This window comes from Triturus cristatus, chromosome 11 (assembly GCF_964204655.1).
Source record: "Triturus cristatus chromosome 11, aTriCri1.1, whole genome shotgun sequence".
In the NCBI taxonomy this organism is placed as follows: domain Eukaryota; kingdom Metazoa; phylum Chordata; class Amphibia; order Caudata; family Salamandridae; genus Triturus; species Triturus cristatus.
In genome coordinates, this window is record NC_140594.1 from 387,061,953 (window position 1) to 387,081,836 (window position 19,884).

Here is a 19,884-nt window from a genome sequence, read left to right on the forward strand (position 1 = left end):
TGTAGGGAAAAATAGCAGCCAAAATGGAAAAATTCAAACAACGCAAGGTAGTGTGGTGACGGTCTGATCCAAGATTCAGGCAGTCATTTATAGCCAATGGTCATAATGTGCTCCTGGAGTATTTACCCCATGAAAGATTGGTAAACTAAACCTTATAAAGAGAAGAAAAGTTACTTTTCCACAAAAGAAAACCTGGCCTGGATTCAAACACATTCAAAAAGTAAGACTAGAGCACACCATCTCTAAACACACAACAACAACAACATGACAAACGTAAATTTGACCCAACCAAGTCCTTCCCAAACAAAGCATGGCCATGTTGCATGGAGCAGTGGAAAAAAGACCCCACAAAGAGAAAGAAGAGGTGTTAGAAGGTGGTTCTGACCATCTGAGCCACCCAAATCTTTCGCTTTTCGAACACCTAATTGTTGAGCTTTTACTGTGGGAGAGCTTCATAAAGTGGAACTCACCCACAGTGAACTGATGATGAAAGGGACTGCATGTGTATTTTACCGGTGTGCCCCTGGTGGGAGTAGACAGCTGCGCTGCAGCCGGAGTAAGAGGCACCGGGCTGGTTACATGCAGACACATCTGTACATTGCTGTGCACACGTGTAGGGACTGCGCAGGGGAGATTCCTGGCGTGTGCAGCCCAGGAGCAGTTACCAATTGAATGGTGTGGCAGGAATTATGCAGAGCTGGGTGGTGAAATGGAATAGGCTTTATACAATGGGAAGAAACATGTAAGGGAAAGTCAGTGTGCTTTACCGTTTTCACTGAAAGACCACTTTATTATTCCCCTATGAGGATGGGGATCACATGGGATAGTTTCACTTCCCTAGGGCCTACCAATTCCAGTCACGCACTAAAGTCCACTGTAACATAGGTGAGAAGTATTCTGCTGAATTCAAAACCATAAATGTACTGCTTACGGGTCATCCAGAACTGTCATATTCCTCTGACTCAGCTCATAACCAGAGCCTGGCTGGGGCTGACCCTGCCAGGCTGGATTAATGACCTTCCTACCCAAGCTGTAGCATCAGAGGCCTAGCCCTTCACAACCAGCATACCAAGGGCTAAGGTATCCTCTCCAAGAGGGAGAGAAGATGGGTGGAGTTACCCGGTTATCCATCAGCAGCTGTCACCTGGTGCCAGGCACCAAGCTGCTCTGGAGAGAAGGCAGCAAGGGGGGAAGGGGCTTTCAGAGACCATGTGGCACGAGACCCCTGCAGACGACATTTTGAACTGACCCAGAGACCTGGGAAGGAAGGAGGGAGCAGGGGCAGAGAGGTGATGTTTCGCTGCTTGATAGGGCAAGCAGAGACTTCCTGCCAGCCCCCTCCAAATGCTTTTAAAAGAGCTTGCACAGGAAGAGGATCTCTCTCTGGGGTGTTGTCTGCTGAGGAAGACTGGTGCTGGAGCCTGGCACCATGGGCAGCTGTAAGGAAGAACCTCCAGACAGGCCCAGGACCCTGACTTGCGCCACAAGAGAAGACCAGGAACAGGGAGCAGAAGCCTGGGCCTCTGCGCAAGGAGAAGAGAGTCCCAGAAGGACAGCCAGGCAAAAGACTGGCGCAGGGAGCCAGTGAAGACTGCAACCTGCTGAGTTCACCCTCCTGGAGAAGAAGAGGGCGAAAGAAAGTGCTCCCAGTGGCTGGGGAGCGCCACCGGGAGCAAGAAGAGGAAAATGGAGCCAATCAGCCGCCTGGGGGCCGAGATACGTCCCCCTGAAGGTAGGCGACCTTTGACCTCTGGCCGGACCGACGATGAAGCACGTGAGGCTCCGCTGCCAGGTCCCGGGGGCTGCCCCCAGCAGAAGTAAAGTCGGGGAGCGCCGTCGTGCACCCCGTGAAATGGCCCTAGAGGGGTGCCAGGAGCCCACCCTAGCCCCCGAAGACATCAAAGAAGGGGGAGCGCTTTTGCGCCCCCCCTCGAGGGAATCCCCCCAACTCCGGGCCCCACCAATAATTAAGCCGGGGAGTGCCTTTGCCCTCCCTGTGAAGAAGGAGGTCGGGGAGCGCCGTCGCGCTCCCTGCGAAGATGCCCTGGGGTAAGGGATCCCAACTCCAGGCCCCGAATCCCCAAAGCCAAGTCGGGGAGCGCCATTGCGCTCCCCGTGAAGATGCCAGGGGGCCCAGAATCCCAACTTCGGGCCCCAGCATGGTGGCGGAGGCAGGGGGAGTGCCATCGCCCACAGCAACGGGAAGGTGAGGGGAGTGCCATTGCACTCCCCCGAGGTCCCGCTGGGAGAGAAGCAGCCTCGTGTCTGCCCGCAGGAGCAGGCAGACCAGAACAGAGGTGCCGGCTCCCACGGCAGCACGCGAGGGTGCTGGCGAGACGGGGAGCCGGTGGGGGCAGCCAGGGTTGGACTTCCCGGGCTGCCCTCCAACACTACGCATGCGGGAGGCCCGGGTGGGACCGGGCCTCCGCGAAGAGAAGAGCAGCCAGGGGTGGGCTCCCCGAGTCGTGTGCACTCATCTGAGGGGAAGGAGGTCCGGGTGGGACTGGGCCCCTAGCGAGGATCTGAGGCGGCCAGCAACGCATCGCGGCTCTCCCTGGAGCAGTGGGAGAGCCGCTGCTATAATAGGCAAGGAGAAGGAGAAACGCTCCCCATAATGCATTGCAAGCCCAGACCGGCCTGCAAGGAAAAACGGCTGGTTCTCTGCTTTTGGTGACCCCAGGAGGACGGGGTTACCGCTGAACGTCTGCAAAGGTGCAGGGAGAGCTGCCGGAGCTACGCAGTCTCCCCCAGCAGGAAGAGGAAAGTCCCCCCCACTAAGGCTCCGGGGGACTGGAAAGAAATAACCCCTCAAGGGCTCAGCTTACAGTCAAAACATCCCGTGGCTGGAACTTTTGTTCTGCAGCTGGGGGTGCATTAGGGACTGCCTCAATGTATGGAGTGCTGTGCTGGGACTGTCTGGAGAAGGGCATCCTCAGGAGGTGAAGAGGTGCAACTGCACGACAAGTACATTTACCAATGTTATTGCTATGGTGGAACTGTAACTCATGTGTGTAATGTGAATTCATAAGCAAAGTAGGGTTATGTTGCCAGACCTTCCTGCTAGGGTGTCTGGCTGTATAGGCTTAATCCTGTGATTATAAGTGTGATGCCTTTTAGGGGCTGTGATTGCAATGCATTACATCTGTTAGCAGCTATGATAAGTACCTCATTTAAAGTGATGCCCAAACATGTATTCTTGCTACTGCGTTAGGGGAAGAATAATCCAGACTGTTAGCCAGATGTAGAGGTGCATACTCTATGGTGAGTATGAGATGCTCAGTCAGGGTTATGTGTACCCAGGGCAAGTTTACCTATTTTTAATGCTGTTGAGATGATGGGGTGGGTCGCCACTGGGATGGTGCCAGTTGGCAAGGCCCTCGCTCCAGGTTGTGTCAACCCACTGCATTAGGGGCAAAATGATGTGCATACATGGAAGTAGTGGTACTAGACCCCACCCACCACTGCGAGAGGGGTGGAGACGTTATGCAATATCACAAAGTAATTCCAACAGCTTATGTATATTTGTAAATTGGTGCATAGTATTGAGTAGTGTGTGTTTAATAACTGTACTCTTACTTTTATAAAGCAAAGTACATACTGGACAATCAATTATTGTGTGCTATTTCTGCGTACTGGTAAATGGTGATTACTAGCCTACACCACCTCCCTTGAGTAAGCCTTAGACTGCTCTGCAACGCTACCCTCTGAGAGTTAAGCGCTACAATAGCGTGTTAGGTTCCCAGTGAAGGATAATTGTGACATGTTATTTGTGCAGGCCTCACAGATACTGCCTCATTTTCCAACAAGAGGTAGTCGGGAAAACAACTCTAGTTAGTGGCACAACACTTTATCCCCCCCAGAAGGTCCTTATGTGTCAGGAAAAAGGCAATGGAAAGCTGTTATATATCTAGGAGCACGCACTCAGCCTGCTGGTTCCCAGGACCTTTCAGAAGGAGGATATCCTTCGCAATCCACCAAATACTGAAGTTGGCATCTACAAAACCTAGAATCACAAATATCTTTAACTATATAATTCTCCTTCACTCTCATTTACAAATATAGGATAAGGAGTAGAATTAACTTTACGAAGTCTGAAGCGTAAGGCAGGATTTAACAAAGTGAAATGAAAAGAAAGATAAACTCGCCAGGGACATGGTACCTTTAAACAAAGAGTAACAGGACCTAAGAGACGACTTATTCTAAAGGGTTCAAAATATGGTTGAGACTACATACATATTTTAAGTCTGGTGGGCACATTTGCTAAGGACAACCAAACCCTATTTCCACTTTTTAATTTTGGGGTTGGTCTTCAATACGTGTTTGACCTATTGACTTGTCACTCTTCAAAGGAACAATATCTATTCTCTTTAGCATTTTGGTTAAGTCTTGGACTGCAGGAACAGGTCATTCTGATTCTGAAACTGTTAGAATACTTGTAGTGTAGTATCCATAGCTGGCAAAAGAAAAATGAAATCAATTGCAGAATGCTGAGCATTACTCTATGCACATTTGGCATATGACAAGTAAGTCATCCAATTAGACGTTGTAGCATTAACAAAACATTTTAAGTGTTTTTCAAAGATTTTATTTCATCTTTTTGTTTGGCCAATTACACTTATGGATGAAAAACAGGGGAGAGAGCTCTAAGGATGCCCAAAGATTTGCACCGATGGGCCCAAAATTTAGATACAAATTGTAGATCTCTATCGGACACTATTTTCTTCGGTAGACCATGAAGTCTAACAATATCAGAAAGTCTTTGTAAAGTAATCAATAGTGACTACATTGACTACATTGCCATTTGATTTGGAAAGTTCAACATTTAAATCTATCCAAACAAATTCCCAAGGTTAAGTGGGTATTTCCAGATCTTGAAAAAACCCCAGATTTGGCTAAAGTCAAATCTTTCGCTTGGCCACCACAAAATTCTGAAATGGAGTTGAGTAGTGTTTCATTAACCTCTATGTCAAGCAAATTTGGAATCGTGATGAATTTGAACAATAATTTTATGTAGCTCTTAAGTAGGGATAAGTAGCTTGTCATTTACAAACAAGAAGCCATGCTTTGAAAAAAGTTTTGTACTGCCTTTTCAAGAATAAAGGTGACTTTTCTTAATTTGCTTCCTTGCTTGTTCCAAGAAAATACTGATCATAGTGGTCACACCAATAGTTTCTCAAGCATGAAGAATACAATCCCGGGAAGGAGATTCTTCAATTTCTAGGTACTTCCAGAACAAACTGTCAACAACCTGGAACAAGAGTGATTATGAAGCCACATGGTTAAAACAAATATGCCCACACAGCTGGTCAACTCTTTCAATGATCAGCTTGTTGTAAAACATGAAGATTAAAATGGTCCGTTCGGAGTATTACTGCATTAACTGCACCAAGAAGAAACTGTCCCTATTCTTTGAAAGCTGATTATATTGCCAACAGTTCCTTTTCTAAAACAAAACAATTTGTCCCAGAAGAGCTTAATTATCGGGAATAGAAGGCTATAGAATGTTCTGCCTGGTTCCTCTCTTCTGATAGGAAGCCAGCTCTTTAAGTGCTGTTTGAGGAATCAGTTTACACAATAAATACTTTGGTCCTGATTCACGAAGGTAAGCTTAGATGTTTGTTCTAAACTTAGACCAAACGCCTAAGTTTACGACTTTTAGAATTCACAAAGGGCATTTACGAGTACTACCTTTATATCCACACTCGTGCCGGACCTCTGATGCGAGTGCGTACATAATTAATGTTCTCGTAAATGCACTTTGTGAATTCCCTAAGTTGTAAACTTAAACCTTCGGTCTAAGTTTAGACCAAATCTTTAAGTTTACCTTTGTGAATCTGGCTCAATGTTTGGGTCTGGTGGTATCGGGGGAGAGGGGAGCTTATGTTAACTTTTTCTTTGATACAAAAAAGCTTTCTGATTCCATAAAAAAAGGTTTCGTTTATTTAAAAAAAATTGTGAATTAATGTATTATTTTAGAAACTTTTTTGATAAATGTCCTATATTAATTTGCAAGAGTTTGATTTTCCTTGACTGACTTATGTTCTTTCCAGTCTAGGAGTGCCTTGATTTTCTTTGTATCCATAGCAATGCCATCAGCGGAGATTTGAAAGCCCAGATATTCAACTGAGACTTGATTGAACAAAAGGTTTTCATGTTTCCTTGAAGATGATTTTCTTTTAACCTGTTCCAAACTTATTTGACATCAGTTTCATGTTGGACAGGAGTCTTGGAGAAAACGAAGTGCCAACAACGAGTTTGACAGTCTTCAAGGGGGCCGCCATGCTAGTGCCCTGACTCGTCCGCACACTGCCTGCCAGAATATGTATTTATTCGTGGACTGGCGGGCGGTGCTTTGGCCGTCCCACAGTGATGCCTTTCTAAGGCTCATATGTGAGCCTTAAAAAGGCAGTGCCGTGGGATCACCAAGGCGTGTTTCTTCAGGGCATGGACTATTAGTCCATGCCGTGAAGGAACAGGGGGTGCATACAGACAGGGGGCACACCTTGTGCCCCCCTGCATGTGCCCTCAGGCCCAGAGGCAAAAGGGGTCCATGTAGATCCCCCTTAGTTTCCTCACCACCACCCTTTTCATGGCGGACTGACTGCCATGAAAAGGGTTGCAGTGAGGAAACTTGTAATATGCTTGGAGGCGCCGCAGCAGCTCCGCCAGCATATTACGGCCTCACACCGCTGAAACACCACTGAGGGATAACGGTTCCAGGGCGGCTGCAGCAGTACTTTGGTGGTCGGACCTCCAAACTTGTAATAGGGCGGTCGGACAGCTATGCGGTGGTGCCCGCACTGCCACCGTGGCTACGGCGTCGTAATTCCGCCCTAAGAGATAATATAGGTAAATCTCCATACTGTGACGTGTCAGATCTGAAAATACAGAATCCATGAATCATTGAAATAGTGAAAGGGTGTTACACAGGCTGAACTACATTACCCTATATTCATAATTACCTAAAGAAGTTCTAAACATCATTTTCCATCTAACCCATTGCCTGATTCTAAGGAGAGGCTACACACCCATAATTTAAGTTTAGTAAAGGTCTCGCCTTCTTTTAAGACTTCTAAAATATCAGAGATCAGTGCAAGAGGATATCAATATTTAACAGTAACTTTATTTAAACCATGACAGTCTAAACAAGTTCTCACTTCAGAGGATCCATTCTTGGAAGCAAAGAAAAAGGAAGCTCCAGTGAGCAATTTAGAGGGAGCAAATATCCAATTTTGAAGTTTCGTGTCAGATACTCTTGAAGGACACTTCTGTCATTCGGAGAATAGGAATACATTTGCCAAAATGGAAAAACAGTGAAGTGTTCAAGATCAATACAAAAATCACATTTCTTTGCAAAGACAAGACCTTAATTTCGTTTTCCTGAAAAGTCTTTTTGAAGTCCGCATATTCACCTGGAATAGAATTGACAAGGGCCACAACACCTTTGGGTAAAATAGAAACAGACTGCTGCCAGCTGCTGGACTTGATGTGAATGGCAATGGTCACTGCAATATTTAGACCCAAAGAATAACGTTTTTGCCAACCAGCTAATTTAGAGGTTATGAATCATAAACTGATCAATTCCCATAATTACTAGATAGCAAGGAGAAGTTAATAAGTCAAAAGAGATCTGCTCCGAATGGTTTCTCATATATATAAAGTTATCTTACTGGCCTGTTCATTTACAAGACCAGAAGAGACTGAAGGGCTATCACCTGCCTTCACTATTACTGGAACTTCTTTTTTGCACAAAGGACTTTTATTTAGATTTGTCCAGTTATGTTCATATATATTCCAGATGCAAAATAATTAATCAGAATATGTACTTCCATCTCCTTATACTCAAAATGTAAAGTTGCTCGGAGAAAAAATAAAGTTGGAATATTATTAGTTGATGAGTTTGTGGCAAGTATGAATTTCATAAACTTGCTTCACTACCCTGCCTCACAGGTGAACTTATTCATTTTCTGAAGACCTTTTTTGGTCTTACACGACAATTTCCCAACACGTGATCTTTTTTTAGCAGCATAGACACAAATCACATTTTCTTCTTTCTGACTTTTCTTCTTAGATAATTAGAAAAAGTAAATCCTAAATGCACTGGCACTTTTCTTCAGGGTTAGCTAACTTTTGAAAATTAAGAGAACATAACTGTTGAATACTGTTAGAAGAAGCTGCTTTTGGATTGGTGAGACTTCTTTTTTCACTCCCTCTCTCCTAGATTCTAGTGTCAGTCAGTAAAGTGATTATAAATACCTCTGAAGAAAAGTCCCACAATATGGGCTAGTAAATCTTTCAGATCTTCTCCCAACCCATTTGTAAAGATGGAAAAAAGATTAGAAACCGTCCGGTCAAATTCACGAGCCAAAGCCTTAAACCTATTTATGTAAGACTACAAATGCATAGAGCCTTGTTCAATTTCCAAAGGTTCATCTTGAACACTATGTTTCTGATCGTGATGCTCAAACAATGACTTAAAGGCCATACTGAAAGGTGAAAAATTATCCAATAAAGGAACTCCTTCAGTCACCAAAGGTCAGAGTTAAGCATCGCCACTATGTGCATTTTAAAGGTAAAATGCACAGAAATGTCCAGAAATTCTTTACATTTTTTGGAGCACTATCAAATGCAGGGTCCAAAGAGCCTTGCTGCAGGAGTACCTAAAAGGATTTTTGGGCATCATTTTCTGAAGTTAACACTTGAACCTGAGTAGTCAGGGTACTTACTGTTGCAATCAGATCATTTGAGTTAGCACATTCTGAGATGTTGATTAGAATTTTGTGGAAGTTGCAATCTGTCACGAACAGATCTACATAGTCTTGATGACGTCTTTTCTTTCTGTTCTTTCAGAAATATCCGACGTCTCTCTCCTTGCTGCACTGGATCTAGGATTAAATTATCTGGAACTCAGGCATTTTCGAAATGAGCAGCAAAAAGCCCTTGACGAAAAAATTTGCAGTAGCAAGAAAAACCTCTAGGTGCAGCAAAGTCAAGGTAAACGGGTGAGGAATGTCTAGTATGCAGACAAAAATAGCAGCGTAACTGTAACAGCTCAAACAGCACAAAGTAATGTTGCGAAGCACTGAGCCAAGATTTAGGTAGCCATTTATAGCCAAATGTCACAATCTGCTCCAGAAGTACTACCACCGTGATTGTTTGGTGAATTAAACCCTATTAACCTTCAAAATCCCTCCACAACATCAGACCCAAATACCTCAACAACAGAGTCTCCTTCCACGTACCCAACAGGAACCTTCGCTTCACAGACCTTGCCCTCGCAGAGCCCCCCCTGCATTCGCAGAACCAGAGCAGGCGGAAGAGCTTTCTCCTACACGGCAGCCAAAGCCTGGAACGAGCTCCCTGTCAACATCAGACACTCCCCACCCTCCATACCTTCAGGAAGAACCTCAAGACCTGGCTCTTCAATTGAACTAGAGCTGCACCCCCCACCCCAGCGCCTTGAGACCCTCATGGGTGAGTATCGCACTTTATAAATCCCTGATTGATTGATTGATTACAATGACCAAAAAAGTGACTGCTGCCTCAAAGAAAAATTAGGCCTGGAATCATTTACATTCAAACAGCAAGGATCAGGAGCATGCCATCCCCAAACACAACAGCAATGAGGTAAGGGGTAACCCCACCCAACCAATTCTCATCTGACTTCAGAATCGCTGAGCCGTACGGAGATGCCTAGCAGAGGAAACAGGCTCGACTGCAGAAGGAAGAAGACGCGGTCGGGAAAAATGCTAGTAAGTAGCACAACACTATGTCAGATTCCTCCACGTTTCCTCTTGTGTGTCCTTTTTAGGTCTCGCCTGACCCAGCGCATGCGCTGGTCTGGTGAGACTTATTGAGAGGGCTCCAAAAAGTGCTACCAGGCCAGCCTAGAGCTACAGTGCATGTGCGCGGGCACGCGCGCCGCGCTTTACCGCGATTACTTTCACTTTTGCAGCCGCTTTGATGTGCGATCGCGATCACTTTCGCGGCCGCACGGCCGCTTGGCATAGCCAATAGGTCTCGCTTTTGGGACCTTATAAGTATTTAGTTATGCAACTGTTGCATGGCAAAACACTTATAAGGTCCCAAAGGCGAGACCTATTGGCTATGCCAATGCTTGTTCTAGTTGTTCTTTTTTGTCAGTGCACCTCTGACAAGGCCCCTTATTACTTAAAACTAGGACCTATCTTCCCGTAGCCTGTCAGATGGGCACGGCAGAAGTAAAATAGTTCGTTTAAAAGACGATATTGTTTAATTTTGGGTAAAAATGAAAAGTATACGAACTGAAATGTAAATATTACCATGTCCAAAGACTTCAGTTACTCCGGAAAAGAGTTTCACGGCTGCAACCAGGCCGCACTCTGAATTCCATGGAGGAACAAATGGGGATGGTGCATAGACATAAAGATTTATAGGTGCATCACATGCTGCTCAAAGAAAGGATTCTCCTCTTGTGTTGTTTTTGGAGCAAGTAATCATTTTCTGTAGTGGGTAGGTAGAGAAAAAGAATGAAGGGAATGGGTTTCAGAGCACATCCAATGTATTGCCGTATTGCCTGAGTTTCAAGCTAACAAGAGGCCAGACGTTCTAATTATGATACTGCCTGAACTGAATGCCACAGATTTATTTATTTGAGAGTTTTATATAGTGCTAGCTAGACCCCAAGGTATCAGAGCGCTTTACAACAGTAAATGTTCACATCAAAGATAACAAGTCTATACAGAGCATCTGTGTCAGTGCGCTCCACAACAGTAAATGTTCAAAACAGCTACAACAAGCATATACAGACCAGCTGCGTCACATCAGATCAAAGCAATTCATCTGGGACACCACATTTACAAACAAATGAAGCGTACACATTCCCACTGCTTCACAAAACCTTCAATGCAAAACATGCCAGGACCGACAGACCTGTGGCAGCATAGATGTGCTGTGCTCATTCTGTTGTTTAACAGCAAGTAACAGTTACATTTCCAAGGTTCTGAAGGTGACCTTGTTCCAAACTACCACTACTAGGTGCATGCGATTTAATGTTCCTGTTGTAGTAAGTGTCAGGGAGAATCCAACTCTGATGACAAGGATTGATTCAGGCATGTGTATGTGGGAAAATTACACTATTTTTAAATCTTAAGTGGAAAAGTGACAGACGGTCAAGGCTCTCACCCGTTCACCTTCTCCTGCAGCAGGTGCTCCAAACTGTTGTTGAATTCTTCAGAGGCATGGTTGATTGTGATAGGGGCTAAACACTGGGAAGAGAAGCAGAAGGGTTACTGGTTGTGTGCTTGATTTCACAGCTAAACTCAAACTTTTTTGGGGGGGGGGGCTGACGCTTCGAACAGTGGATAAGAAGACATCATTAGGGCTGAGTGAATGATTACTAGCGTTTGGGCTCCCTTCACTTTTTAGTGCAATGCATAACCTGGGAAGTTAATTAGGTGGACTATATGTGGAGATCAGTGGACTTAGAAGCAAATTGTAAAATATTTCTCAGAATAACATGATTTAATATTACTTACCTTGGTTTTGGAGTTCTTCCTCAAGGATTTTTTTGCACAATAAGTGGAAAATGTTCTATTTTAAATCACTATGAGCCATACATGCCAACCCTCCTCATTCAGACGTGAGACTACCAATTTCAAGGCTAGTTTCCCCCCAAATGATTCCAGCATGCAAAAACCCTATTCCTCTGCAGGCTTCTGCTGACAGGGCTTGGTATTGTGTAACTCGGAGTATGCACTGCCAGTAACAGTAACCTGCTCCTTAAGGTCAGTGCATAACATTTGCATCACTTTCTGCCAGACATAGCGCTTTCTCCGTGCTTCTGACAGGTAAGAAAAAAAGAACATTTACATTTCTAATATTTGATCCTGCAGCAGCGACTTACAAAGCCCATTCATAAAAGTACCCGATTTAGGCCCAATAAAATCAATGAGGGAAATACATTCTCCCAATTGTTTGGAGGAGATTACCACTTTTCTCTTCTAAAATGTTGGCATGTATGATTAAGCCAAAAAAACAAGTACAATGTGGAAAGTTGTGTTTCAGTTGTGTTTCACTTTACAAGACGATCTAGACGCAGTGGACTACTTATAAGAACCTAAAAGGACGGAAAAATATTTGAGCGAGCACATCCGCCAAAGGAAGTTTAGGAAAATTGGTAGCAAATCATGCACCAAAAGCACATTTCTTAAGTTATTTTTCTTTTCATACTGTATTTAACAGCCTACACCACTTTAATGCTCTTTGCAGAATAGGATGTAAGTATAGCATATGAGGTTTCAAGATATTTGAGCATCCTTCCCTCAAACCATCAAAAGACATCTTGGAAAACTGGTTGCAAATATTATGGTTTTAGCACATTTCTTTAGTTATTGGTCTGCTTGTACTTTGCTTTCCAGCATCCAATACTTTGATATTATTTGTAGAATAAGATATTGGTATGAGAAATAAGTTTCCTGCTGTCAAGGGAAGGTTGACTTCTGTCCAAGCTCACTAACACATAAACTGTTCAATGTAAAATCCCCCCCCCCAGGATTAACATCGTGTCTTTAGCACTATTATTGCGCACAGACTACAAGTCCCTGCCCAATTTTTTTTACAATAACCCCAACTTTATCCAGGGGTATGATGTTATAAAAGTTTGCCAGAGCAATACAATGTTTTGTATCTACGTGGATTACAACCACTTGATAATAGATTTCCTCTCCAAACATCGTTATCTTTTTTATTTTCAGACTACTTGATATATACGTACATAGCCCGCCCTTTGCCCTTCCACTCGTCCCCTCAATAGTTGGAGTATGGTATGTCCTAAACCCATTCATATGAGTAACTTCCTTAGCACGTGTGTACTGGAAACAAAATATCTCAAATTTTACTATGAAATCCCACTACAAAGGGTTATTTAGCTTTGAACGTAAGCTAGAGATATTCCATGACGCAATATTACAAAGGGCTGCGTCGCTATTAACTGCGACATTAGTTGCTACTACTTTCCTATTTAATACACCATCACTATTTTTAAGGACCTGGGCTACAATTAAATGTTATGGGGATTCGCAGTGGGCATGCAACCTAAGATGATAGGTATAAATTAAAGGGCATCAGTTACACACCTTCTTCTGAATAGAGGTATCCTTAGAACAGGGGATGCAATGACATTTGTTGTAAATGTACATGATGCATTTTTTACTCTTGGAAAAACACAAAGCACTTTCATACATACACATATACCCAGGAACCAGCAAATTATCAGGCTTATGGGGTCTTGGAAGTCTCATTGACTTACCAAGAACATAACATTGGTTTGGTAACTGACAATACCATGCACCACAGAATGTCAGACTGGGTTCCCTGAGTAATGAAGGTGGCAACGGGTCCACATTTGCTGGATTTACACCATTTTCTAACCCAGCAAATTTACCAGCTAGGGATGTAGTAAGATCATTAAATCAAATAGTACCTACTGACAATACTTACTGTAGATAACAGTTGCAAGAACAGCATCTATAGCACCTGAACCACAAGCACTCAATGGCATGTTCCCAATACAACCAATCAGTTCACAGAATATAAATGCCATTATGGGCAAAGTACCCATAAAAAAAGATGAAATTCCATTATTTATTGCTCGGCAGACCTACCATGTGGGAATGGTCTATTCTAACACAACACCCCAAGACCAGCATATAATTGTGACTATGTGTCTTTCCCTTGGGATGGCGCCACTTATAGAGAGTTCAACACCTGGGAAGTGTGTTTGAAAGTAGCTTCCCTACTACGCATGACACACCCTCATTAGAAGTGCTACCAGATGTGTTGAAACAGGTGAATGAGAATGGAGCTGCACTTGTTCTTCATTTCGTTATGAAATGAATGGGGAATTCTGAAACAGTTTCCGCAATTATTTTGAATAACATTTGAAAAGAATACTCCACTTTGGCAGTGCGCTATCAAATGGCAGCAGGTCCCAAGTAAGATTGTGAACAGGAACTACTGACGATTATTTCAGAATTATACACGTCTGGAGGTGCTGTGACACCTTATGATCGATAACGAGTCGCTAAACCACATCTCAAAACAAAAAGTTACATTTAGGGTTACGGCAATGAAAAAGCAGCACTGTAAACTAAAAAGGAAGGCCACCAAACTTACCCACTTCAGCACATTTGCACCAATTAGGGACTCCCCAAGCTCTCCCGAATGGACTAAGGAAACACTGACACACCCCATTACGGACGTTGGTTTGCAGAGTTGGGGTCAATTGATACAAGATGGTGAGATGCCACCTTGGGAAGAGTTCTGTGTTATGGTTGATGGCAAAGCTTCAAAATTTATATATCTTCAATTAAAAAGTTGGTCTCAGGGATTGACTACAGAGGTTGGTGGTTCAAATGAGTTGACAGAGACTTTACATCAAGGTACTCTAAAGGGCAAGGAAGTCTCAAGGTGGTACTGGCTTATGGTGGATCTTGCTGATGGAGACTTCTCATTGCCGGAGAAGCTCTGGGGAAAGCACTTGCCGGGAACACAGCTGGAAAACCTATGGCAAGTATCTGAATCTTCTGCATAGCACTGTCAAGCCTGCATGTTTAAGGAGGAACCATCTCTTTTCCCTCCACAGATTGTAGCGTACGCCCCAAATAATATAGAAGATGGGAAAACGGGGAGTATTGAAGTGTACGAAATGTGAGTTTGAGAAAGCGAACAATCTCCATGTGTTTGCGGAATGTCCCAGGATCCAGAACTTTGGGGAGGACGTGAGTAAGGCTCGTTGTGACATCTTTTTTAAAAACGTTTTTATTTCTAATTTTAAATAAACAAGTATTACATAAACAGCCCAATTTAGACTTCGATACAGCAATCCAATAAATAAGACAATGTGATAATTTCCCATCCCCCTTGACCCTCCGCATATACAGTACTTTAATGGACCACAGTTAATCTCATTTGTCAGCGGGGCTAGACAATAAATAGGAAAAATAGGGACCCCAGAAGCGCTTTGGCCGCAAAGCTGGCAGGAGCTCCTATGCTTAGATTTCTAGTTGAGCCCTGCAATACGCCAGATCTTGAAGACACTCAGCATGTTTCGGGGGCTCGCCTCCCCCCCAACACATTGACACCCTGCGTTTAGCAATTAACAATGAAACTGCTACATATTTACGGTAATGGGCTGAAGTGACTTTATAAGGCCCAGTAGGCACACCCTGGGGGTAGTCAACTTGAACTTCGAACATAATTGATAAAGTGGGCGTGATCCACGACTAGTATTGGGCTACTGGGCCACATGCCCATGTCAAGTGCAAAAAATCCACTGCCGCTGGCCCCACAGTGCATGCAGGACACTTCCACCCACAACCTGAACTGTGCAGCTGGAGGAGGAATAGTAGGCCTGCTGTAGATTGTATGATTCTTAGGTTACAATTGGATGTGAGTTTACCCAGCGGGGTACAGCAAAGCTCAAAATCTGCCTACGACAATGGACTGTCCAAAGTAGTGTTCCACTAATCCAGCGGAGTGTCGACGGACCCATCTAGCTTGCATTGAGAGGCATTATATAATTTGGTGAAACGCTTTTTACCATCTGTACATGAAAGTACGAGCTGCAAATACTTCAATGTTGCCGGCTCTTGTGCAAAGGTGGGGTACAGTGCTTCAATGGTTCCTCTCAGCCTATAGTATACAAAGCTGCGGAGGGGGTTGCAATCGCGATCCCCCTGAAACTCTGCTAGCCTTATAAAGGATCCGGGGAAGGCGTCACCCATCACCCGCAATCCCGCTTCTTGCAGTATTTCAAGTGAAGTGCTCCTTGCTCTCTAGTGACTGATAGGGACAGATGGTGTAATAATGGCAGTAACGGGGCATACAGCGGTGTTTTGTTTGCTTGTGTGGCAAGTGCCTGCCAAGCTCTCGTTGTGCTGTGCAGCGAACTGACCGCCTTGGATGTGTTCGGCCTGAGAGTGTGCGGTAATATAGCTGTGAGAGGGATGGGGAAGGCTGCATCATGCTCAGGTGCAGTATGTGGCATGTAACGTTGAGGGTGGTACCAGTAATGCGCGAAGTGGGCCTGTGCACACAGATAATACAAGTCAAAATCCGACGCTCCAAAACCCCCCTGGGTGTAAGGGCGTGTGAGGGTCTACCAGCTGATTCTACGTTGTTTGCCAGCTCATGCCAGAGTCGACATGCAGGACTGCAGTGTCTTGAAAAAAGACTGCGTTAGAGGGATGGGAATATTGATGAAGAAATACAGAAATCTGGGCAATACAACCATCTTCATAATTGCTAGTCTGTCTGCCAGCTATGGGGGAAGACGGGTCCAGTGGGCTATCTGATCCTGCAACTTAGATATGGCTGTGCCATCATTTTGGTGGATTACCACTTCAGGGTCACAGTGTATCCATATCCCCAAGTATTTTAAAGAATCCATGCATCACTCTAGTGGATATTCCAGTGCATGGGGTACCATGAAGGGGGTTAGAGGAAAAATGACTGATTTTGTCTAATTAATACTCAGTGAAGAATGCCATTCATATTTCACATATTCACACACCATCAGGCTAAATTGGCAGTTGGATCCCTCACTTACACCACCATTTCATCTGCATATAGCGATAAGGCCACGGGGTGTTGACAAAATCGCAGGGCTGCGGTCGAGTGTCTCTGTCTAATGATGCAAGCCAGTGGCTCCAACGCTAGGGCAAACAAAATCGGGGAGAGTGGGCACTTTGTCTCGTCCCTCTGTAGGAGTAGAGGGTCAGATGTTATACCATTCAATCGGACATGGGCTACAAGGTCCTTATACAATAGTCGGATCCAGTACAAAAAGGCCCGCGGTATCCCTATCCTAGCCAGCACTGCAAACATATGCGCCCACTGTATGGAATCGAATGCCTGAGTGGCGTCAAGGAAGACCACTACAGCTTGAAGCGAGGAGTCCAATTGGTGCAAAACTGTGAATAATGTACGCCGATTGTGGGCAGTCGATCTAGAGGAATGAAGCCTGACTGGTTGGACAGGGCCAGTGACAGCAGTAACGGCGGCTGCCGGGTTGCAAGGATCTTTGCCAGGATTTTAACATCAGGGTTTATCAATGATAACGGAGGATAAGAGTAAGCCTGGGCGTAGTGGGTGTAGTGGGGCTACCCAGAGCACCATGGAGTTCAAAACAAGCTCCGCACACTCCGCGTAGCACCGCTACGCGCCACCCGCCTCCCACCCGCCCTATTAACAATTGCTATGCAAGCTTAAAAAAACAATATAAAGTATTAAAAACGCCTTACCTGAGCTGCGGCGTCCACGGGCGGCCCTCTTCCTCCATCGCGACCTCTTGATTACAACTGCGCATGCGCGGGCGCGATGGAGGAAGAGGGCAGCGCGGGGATGCAGCAGCTCAGAAAAGGCGTTTTTATTTACTTTATATTGTTTTTTCAAGCTTGTATAACAATTGTTACTACGGCGGGTGGGAGGCAGGGGCTGGTCAACTTCGCTCCGCCGCGGCGTGTACGGAGTTTTGCCTACTCCGCCTAGTTCACGGAGCGCGGAGTAGGCAAAACTCTGCACACTCCGTGGGCGGAGCGGAGCTCTCCCGCCACGGTTAGATAAGAGTCACACCTCTTGTGCAGCTTGTCTGGTTTTAGGAGCGTAATTAACAGTGCTTCTCTCAAAGTGGGTGGCAACGAGTGTCTCTCGTATGCCTACTGATCCATGTCCATGAGGTGTGGTACCAGCAGATCCGAATACATCTTATAGAATTCACCAGGGAGGCTATCACTGCCAGGTGCTTTCCCATTTGGGAGTAGGTGTATGGTGTTCCCTATCTCCTCTTCTGTTATTGACCGAACCAGAAACTCTCTAAGTCCCAGCGAAAGCCAGGCAAGTGCAATGTCATTCAGGTACATGGCCATTTCCTGCGCATCTGCCGAGGGGCATTCACTTTACAGCAGGGCGTAGAAATTGACAAATTTGTTCAGGACTGCCTGGGACTCATGACAATATTCACCGTCTGGGGTAGTAATGGTTAGCTTCCAGTGGTGCTTCAATTTTTGCCGCAAGAATGAGCTGTCATTATTGGGCCATATATTTCACTAAATGTCAGGACAGTTCCCTCACATTTACCCTGCCAAATAGTATATCTTCCCTGGTCATCTGTCTCCGAATGGAGAGTGTTGAAGGGAGTGCCCTTTCTTATAAGAATTAAGGACCTCTCTGGAATAGGAAGAATAGGAGAAGGCCAGTCAATAGTGGCGGCTGATTGTGCAGTGAGGTACGTCTCCTCTATTAATGCAAAGTGAAGCTGATGGCGGTCCAAGTAAGCAAGCATCTGCCTGACCTTTTTGGATTATTTAAGCCCCATATGTTCCAAGGAAGTATATGGGGGCGACCAACAGGAGTATTCCTTTCACAACCCACCCAGCAAATATTGACGAGGAGGAGGGTAGCGGGACAAGTGCATGAGATTAGAATCATCAGAAACGGGACACACGCACTGAGTCTCAATGAATTAGTTACAGTCCCACCCCCTACCCACTCTAGCACTAAGAATCTGCCAAAGCCATCCCAATTACAAAAGAAAAATTCAAACATATTCACACATAAACATTACTCACAGAAAGACTAAAGGACAGGCAAAATATATCAGAACCCGGTGGGTATACCCTCATTGGGATGCAAGATGCGAATTACCCTCTTATGGAACAGAGGGGGCTGGAAATGTGGTTAAATTCTGCCGAACTGAAGAGAAGCAGCTCAGGGGGGCATCCAAAGCTAATGGATAAACAGTACAAAGATATTAACTGGTACACTTTACATAGTGCATCGCACAACGTAGAGCACAAAAAGATCCACCAAGTGGCTTCTTGAATCCGCTGGGCACCAAACTGGCATGCAACAGGCACTGAATATAGTCCATGTGCCCTATACAGATTGACATTCAGTACATGCACCTATCTGCAAAGGCCCATAATCACACTGCGTAGGGTTCGTTAGTACCCAGTGCCAACAGCATCTAGGCTAGGCCTGGGCGGTAAATTCCGTTCCGCTCGCGTAATTTGCGTAATTTCGCGTTCCGCGGAGAACGCGAAGTTGCTCAAAAGTCTGCTTTACGCGATTTCGCGAAATTTTTGCTTGTTCGCGTTCTCAAAATGCGTGTTCGTGAGATATTTCTCCCCGAGCACGCAAACAGCAATTGTGAACAGGAAAAAAGCATCGCGAACATGCAATTACGCGTGTTCGCGGAATTTTTTGCGTGTTCGCGGAGATTTTTTACCGTTTCGCGGAGATTTGCGTAACGCAATTACGCAAATTCCGCCCACCCCTAATCCAGGCCAGATCTTGGAGCGGTTTGGCAGACTCATCCCTGGAACTTGATGAAGTCCATGACTGCCTTCAGGGAGGTGAATATAATTTGTGTACCTTCATGATCTATTCTCAATCTGGTAGAGTGTAGCATGGCGTACGAAAATCCCAGGGACTTTTTCACTGGTACGAATTCTCTGCAAGCCGTTTGCACCGCTGCAATGAAGTCGGGATAAAAAATGATTTCATTGCCTTGGTGTTGTGTGGCTACTTTTTCCCATGATTGGCACAACACAGTGGCCCGATCTAAATAATTTAAGAACTTAGCTATGATCGGTCTCGGGGTGGCCCTCGGGGGAGGTCGTGCCTGTAGAGACCTGTTGTCGTGTTCTACTATTAACACCGAGGACAATTGCTCACTACCAAACATCTCTTTCAGCATGGATTCCACGTAACTTTCGAGGCGACCTGTGTTGGGGCATTCTGAGACGCCTGTTATGTGCAAGTTGCGGCGCCGGGAACCTGCCTCCCAATCCTTGTTTTTAGCTTGAATATCAACTAGGATTTGTCCATGTTTAGCTGCTTATG

At 45.0% G+C, this 19,884-nt stretch overlaps 1 long non-coding RNA gene across 1 annotated transcript in view; it reads right to left on the reverse strand.

The window, feature by feature from the left end:
- LOC146784240 (uncharacterized) overlaps positions 1 to 19,884 on the reverse strand; it is a 204,959-nt gene that overhangs the window by 67,896 nt on the left and 117,179 nt on the right. Inside the window, exon 2 of the long non-coding RNA XR_014970439.1 lies at positions 11,164 to 11,246. This is a non-coding gene — a long non-coding RNA (uncharacterized LOC146784240). The remainder of the gene's footprint in view (positions 1 to 11,163; positions 11,247 to 19,884) is intronic.